The sequence below is a fragment of the Triticum aestivum genome, chromosome 1A (genome assembly GCF_018294505.1).
Source record: "Triticum aestivum cultivar Chinese Spring chromosome 1A, IWGSC CS RefSeq v2.1, whole genome shotgun sequence".
NCBI classification, from domain to species: Eukaryota; Viridiplantae; Streptophyta; class Magnoliopsida; order Poales; family Poaceae; genus Triticum; species Triticum aestivum.
This window is the reverse complement of record NC_057794.1, coordinates 35,488,836-35,496,007: the sequence shown is the minus strand read 5'-3', so window position 1 is coordinate 35,496,007 and position 7,172 is coordinate 35,488,836.

Sequence of the window (7,172 nt, the reverse complement as noted above, 5' to 3'; positions counted from 1 at the left end):
ATAAACGAAGCAAGAGGAACTCTTGAACGAACCACCGTAAGAATTGAAAATGAAAGATGTAAAGGGATGAATCACCGGGAAGAATTATAAAAAACACGAAGATACTTGAGAGGATTTAGATACAAGTGAATATAATAGATCAAGGACCGATTTGAGATCACTCCGGAAAGATTAGAAGAGTCAGGTAAGATCCTGGGAAAAGACCTGTGGGTTAGGGCCCACTGAAAAGAAACACCATTGAAATGATTGCTTGAAAAGAGAGATTACACCGGTTGACTTAAATGGCTTGAATGAGAGAACATCCTCGAATGATCTTGAACGAATGCAGAGTGGAAACACGAGTCTTCGAGATATCTTGATCACTCTGGAACAATTGAAAAGCGAGAAATGGATGATTTAGAGGTGCAATGGCATGGGCAAAACATTTGAACTAAGGAAAAGAATATGATTGACAAGGCTTGACTAGAATCCACCGGAGAAGAAAAAAAACGAAGAATGATAAACTAGAACCTCCGTTAGTATCTTCTTGAGAATCACCGGATAAAAACATTGACGGAAAAGAATGGAGAGACTTCACATGAATAAAAGGATACTTGATTAAGAAATCCGAGTCCTCGAAGAAAAAGGGTGGGAGGGTGGGAAAATAAAGACAATTTGGGATGGATGAAATGAACACCGATGAGAAGAACTGATAATTGATCTCGCGAATGTAGGAATGATCGGATCCACCTGAAGAGAAAACACCGGTTGAAAAGGAATTACATGACAAACTCGATGATCAAGAAGGATTAGTGTTCACATCGGGGTATGAGAACACCGCTTAGGAAAAGGTATGGAATCAACATTTGACTTCGAAGCAACTCGAATACCACAACTCAAAACAACACAAAGGATTGGCTTGCAAAATAAGCCAGAACAAACATATGATAGAGATTTCGTCTGAAGTTTTCGTGGTGGAGCCTATACGGGCTCGATCGTACAACACCATCATGTACAAGGCAGTGCACATGACATATGAAGCGTCCCCGAGTCGGCATAGCCAAGGACTCTTTAAGACACAACGAGACCACTGTAAAACCAACCGTGGATAGGCGGACCACTAGACGTCGAACCCCAATTTCATATCATACCTCTGTCGGAAAGATATCCTAAGAGCTACTTGAATTCCCACTTATAAACTCCTGAAACTTTCCGGTTATGCAATCAGGTGTTGGGGATACATGGGAAGCATAATATCTCACCCAAAACTAGCAAATCCTACATCCAGCTGTATCCATCCTTCAACACATAACCAAGAAACCTTCGGAAATCGTCTACCTCAACCTTCGAAAAGCATCCGTTATACGAGTTATGGCAATACTCCCGAACTCCCGCCCCAGTACTGGGTGGCGTCGAGGTTATCTCACCAACAACTGCATAAAAGAGATTTTCGATGTCGGCGAAACTAAACTCAGGTATTCCAGAACTGCAACGATAAAATTGTGACAACAACACCTCGGAGCTCAACTCCTCGGGACACTGCCACAACCCCTAAATGTTAGGAGGCACCAAGAACAATGTTCTCGTCACAAAACCATCGGAACGATTCCAAGATACCCGCGTGATCCTAATTTTTTTAGTGAAATTTGAGAAGAGAAGAGTCAAAACTCTACGCCAGGATGCCTCACCAGAGCGATGAAGGGGGAGGGGAGTAAAGAGAAGTCCTAACTCTCCGACATATATAATTCCTAAATGACTCAAAACATTTTTTTTCTAGACTCAATAACGCCAGCGATTCGATCAAGCAGGGGGCTCCTAAGGTCGGGGAAGGCTCTGATACCAACTTGTAACGCCCTCGATGCGGCTATATCTCCCACGTGTCGAAGCACGACTTAGAGGCATAACCGCATTGAAAGCAATGTCGCAAGTGAGGTAATCTTCACACAACCCATGTAATACATAAGGGAATGAGATACATAGTTGGCTTACAATGCCTCTTCACACAATACATGAATAAAGCATTACATCATCCAGATGCAATCAAGGTCCGACTATGGAACCAAAATAAAAGAAGACTACCCCAAATGCTACACAGATCCCCGATCGACCCCAACTGGGCTCCACTACTGACCAACTAGAACGAAACAACACAAAGGACAAGATCTTCATCGAGCTCCTCCTGAGCTTGATTGCATCATCTGCACGGACTCATCGGCACCTGCAAGCTGGTTTTGGAAGTATCTGTGAGTCACGGGGACCCAACAATCTCACACCCTCGCGATCAAGACTATTTAAGCTTATAGGAAGGGTAAAAGGTATGAGGTGGAGCTGCAGCAAGCGACTAGCATATGTGGTGGCTAACATACGCAAAAGAGAGCGAGAAGAGAAGGCAAAGCACGATCGAACAACTATGATGAAGAAGTGATCCTAGAACAACCTACGTCAAGCATAACTCCAACACCGTGTTCACTTCCCGGACCCCGCCGAGAAGAGACCATCACGGTAACACACGCGGTTGATGTATTTTAATTAAGATCAACTTCAGGTTTTCTACAACCGGACATTAACAAATTCCCATCTGCCCATAACTGCGGGCACGGCTTTCGAAATTTCAAAACCCTATAGGGGTGTCCCAACTTAGCCCATCACAAGCTCTCACGGTCAACGAAGGATATTCCTTCTAGCGGGAAGACCCGATCAGACTCGGAATCCCGGTTACAAGACATCCTCGACAATGGTAAAACAAGTCCAGCAACACCGCCCGAATGTGTTGACAAATCCCGATAGGAGCTGCACATATCTCGTTCTTAGGGCACACTCCGATGAGCAGTCCGTACAACTAAAACCAGCCCTCGAGTTTCCCCGAGGTGGCGCTGCAAGGGGCTCTAGTTTGGACCAACACTCAGAGGAGCACTGGCCCGAGGGGGGGGGGGGTAAAATATTGATGACCCTCAACAGCGCGACTCCCAAGGGAAAAGAAAAGGCTAGGTGGCGAATGGTAAAACCTATGTTGGGCATTGCTGGAGGAGTTTTATTCAAGGCGAACTGTCAAGGGGTTCCCATTATAACCCAACCGCGTAAGGAACGCAAAATCCGGGAACATAACACCGATATGACGGAAACTAGGGCGGCAAGAGTGGAACAAAGCACCAGGCATAAGGCCGAGCCTTCCACCCTTTACCAAGTATATAGATGCATTAATTAAATAAGATATATTGTGATATCCCAACAAGTAAACATGTTCCAACAAGGAACAACATCTCCATGTTCCAACAAGGAACAAACTTCAATCTTCACCTGCAACTAACAACGCTATAAGAGGGGCTGAGCAAAGCGGTAACATAGCCAAACAATGGTTTGCTAGGACAAGGTGGGTTAGAGGATTGGTTCAACAATATGGGAGGCATGATAAGCAAGTGGTAGGTATCGCATCATAGGCATAGCAAAAGAGCGAGCAACTAGCAAGCAAAGATAGAAGTGATTTCGAGGGTATGATCATCTTGCCTGAAATCCCGCAAGGAAGAAGAACGAGTCCATGAAGAAGACAAACGGACGTAGCCAACGGATCCTCACAACATGACGTTATCGGAACCAACCCGAAGAAGCAACACCAGAAAGAAGCAAACAATCATGGTAAACAACCAACACATAATCATGTCATGATGCACAATCAACTATGATGCATGTCCAGTTTACGAAGCATGGCATGGCAAAATGCACAAACAATCCTACAAATTAAGTGGAGCTCAACATGCAACTCCGTTGCATATTGACGAAACACCACATGCAAGTTATTTAGTTCAATCTCGTTTATGTACCCAACAATATTAAATGTTGATTAACATGGCAAGGGGTGAAGCAAATGAAAACTACCTATCTAGGCAAGTTTAAATGAGGCCGGAACAACAAACAACAAGTCCGGTAAAACCCCATATGCATATTTTAAGATTTGGTACTGTTCTGCCCTAATCACAATTTTAGAGTTGTTAAACATGCAAAGTGATGCAACCAAGTTAAACTAGGCATTTTTCTACCCCATTTACATATAAAGTTTGTTTAAAATGGAGCTACGGTTATTTAGTTATGAATTAAATCATTTTAACATGACAATTAAGCAAAAACTTAAACAAACAACATTTTAAACATTTTAAACATGCTTGAAAGTGGCACATTATGAAACTAGATAAAATTCTAAGCATTTTACATATATAATGTTTTTTACAAAAGATGCACGGTTGGTGAGTTATGATATGCATGGAGCTTAGGGGTTTTTCTGCAAATCTGTTTTACACTGGATAATAGCAAAAATCGCAGGTCCCGGAAAAAAAGCTATCGGGCCGAAATTGCAGGCTGGCCCAACAGTAGAAATAAAACAAAAAGGAGGGGTGCTATGGGTTGCCTCACCCATGGGCTTTGACCCGTTTGAGGAGGAGGGGGTAGGCCGGCAGGGGCGCTGCGCTGGGCCAGTTTGGGATCGAGGCGTGGCTGCGGTACACGCGCGGGTCAACGGGCTCGGCCAGTTCGTCTTTGGCGTAGAGGAACCAGGGGCACCACGGCTAGGAGTCGAACTCCGGCGAGCGTGGCAAAGGGGCAGCGAGGCGAGGGACTTGGCGACGACGGCGGACTACAGGTGCGGCGGCCTAGAGCGGCAGCGATCCAGTCGTCACAGCGAGCGTTGGAGTGGCTCGGCTCGATGCAGAGGAGGTGCGGGACTAGCGGGATGGAGAGGATGTAGCAGCGGCCACTTGACGACGAGGCAGGCGACAGCAGCTTGGCACGATGCGAAGCAGAGGCACGACAGCGGCAGGGACGAACACGCCCAGGCGAGGGCGCTCGCCCAAGGCAGCTACGGCAGAGGGGCGATGCAGCTCCTGAGAAGGAAGGGGAGGCCGGACTTGTCCAGGCGGCAGGGGAGGTCGGCGACGAGCCCTGTGGCGTCAAACAACGGCGGTAGATGGGTCAGCAGCAGCGGAAGGAAAACGAGGAAGAAGAGGAGCGCGAGGCAAGGGCGAGGTGCTTGGCGGGGCAACGGACTTGGGCAGCGACGAGGTGCTGCAATTATTCCTGGCGCTCCGCGGGAAGACGTAGGCGAGGAAACTTGGCGGAGCGGCACGCCCTGGAGCAGATCGAGCGCGAGCATGGCGTCGGGGTCCTTCATGGTTCCTGGTTAGAGAGAGAGATCAGAGAAGAGAGAAGGATGGAGAAGGGAGAAAGCAGGGGAGGCGGCCTGGCCTGTTGGTGGTCGCCGGCAGAACTGCTCGCCGGGGACGACGACAGGCGTAACTGGATGAGAGGCGCGGGGCTGGACTCGTGGTCGCCGGCGACGGTGCCGGTCGTCAATCGACGAGGTGGGATGGAGGAGCACGGGGCTCGGGCGACCGATTGGTCAAGCCTGCAAAATGAGGGAGAGGGTTGGGGAGGATTTGTCTTGGCTGGTGTTTGAACGAGAGAGGAATTTTGGATCAGGGAGGACGCTGTTGGTTCGGTGTGCAATCTGAGGAAGAGAGTGGCGGCGGTGGGATGGATCCCTAGAAGTTTGGGATTTGGTCTAGGGTTAGACTAGCTATATATAGTAGGTGGGTGTTACTTAGGGGTATATCGTCCCTCCGATTGAAATCGGACGGACGAGAAAAATGGGCTAGGGAGTCCAAATGAGAAAACGGTGACGTTTTGTAGATCTTAGGGGATGATCCGGACCCAACGGTGACGACTGCTCGGGTTGGGTCCGGGACAACTTTTCGGACGCGCGCGCGAGGAGGGCCGCGGGCTGACGAGAGAGGTTAGGTTGGGCCTGGCGGTAGGTAGTGGAATGTGCAGAAGGCCTTGGGCTGAGAGAAGAGAAGAGAGAGACCCGACGACTATTTTTGGAGACCGAAAACGTCCGATGAAGAGACCGGCTATACTGCCGCTATAGTTAATCGTTGGGGCGTCAAACGAACTCCAAATGGGATGAAACTTGACAGGCGGTCTATCTACACTATAATAAGACCACACGTCAACTCTCATCCCATTCTGAGAACATTTTCCGGCCACTTATAAAATACTATTTCAGACATGCCGCGGGCACGTGCAAGTGTGTCTGGACTCGGAACGGACAACAAAGAGAACTGGGGAAACCCGGACGGATGCAAGTTTTGAAAACATGATGATGCAATGCATATGATGCAATGACAAGATGCAACACGCAAGAGAATGACATGGCAACGACGGTGAATAACTGGAAGACACCTGGCGCAACGGTCTCAGGGCGTTACATCAGGTTTTTGTCTTCGTGTTGCTTTTGTCTTTGTCATGCATCTCATATCATGTCATCTTGTGCATCGCATTTGCATACATGTTCGTCTCATGCATCCATGCATTTTCCCTGTTGTCCGTTTTGCATTCTGACGCTCCTATGTCCTCCGGTGTCCCCTTCTACCTCTTTTCGTGTGCGGGTATTAAACGTTTTCGGATTGGACCGAGACTTGCCAAGCGGCCTTGGTTTACTACCGGTAGACTGCCTGTCAAGTTTCGTGCCATTTGGACTTCGTTTGATACTCCAACGGTTAACCAAGGGACCGTAAAGGCCTCGTGTGTGTTGCAGCCCAACACCTCTCCAAAGTGACCCAAAACCCACCTAAACCCCCTCCATCATCTAGGTCATTCGATCACGATCGCGTGGCCGAAAACCGTGCTCAATTTGGAGCCTCCTAGCTCCCTCTACCTATAAAAAGGCCACTCCCCCGAAAATTCCGGATCCATACCATCCTAACCCTAGCTCCCCTCTTCTCCGCGCGGCCGGACACATCCGTCGCCGCCGGACAACCCCGCTACCGCCAATCACACGCTGCCACGTGGCCCGGCCGCCTCCTCCCACCGCGTGGCCCGCCGGAGCCCATCACGGGCCCCTCAGGCCTGAAGCGGCCGCCGCCCTGTTCCGCTCCGCCCCGCCACCCGGGCCTACCGCGCCCTTGAGCGCCGCCGCCTGCCGCCCGGCGCTGCACCTCGCCGGCCACCGCCGCCTCACCTGGTCGCCACCGCCCCGTCCTCGCCACCTCGCCGTGCCGTCCCCGACTCCGGCCGCCGCCCTCTGCGCCGTCCCCGACTCCGGCCACTGCGATGCATCTCCGGCGAGCACTGTTCCTGCGACCTTGGTTTCCGTGCTGCCCGATCCGGATCCAGATCTGGAAACCCTAACGGTTGACCTAATTTTG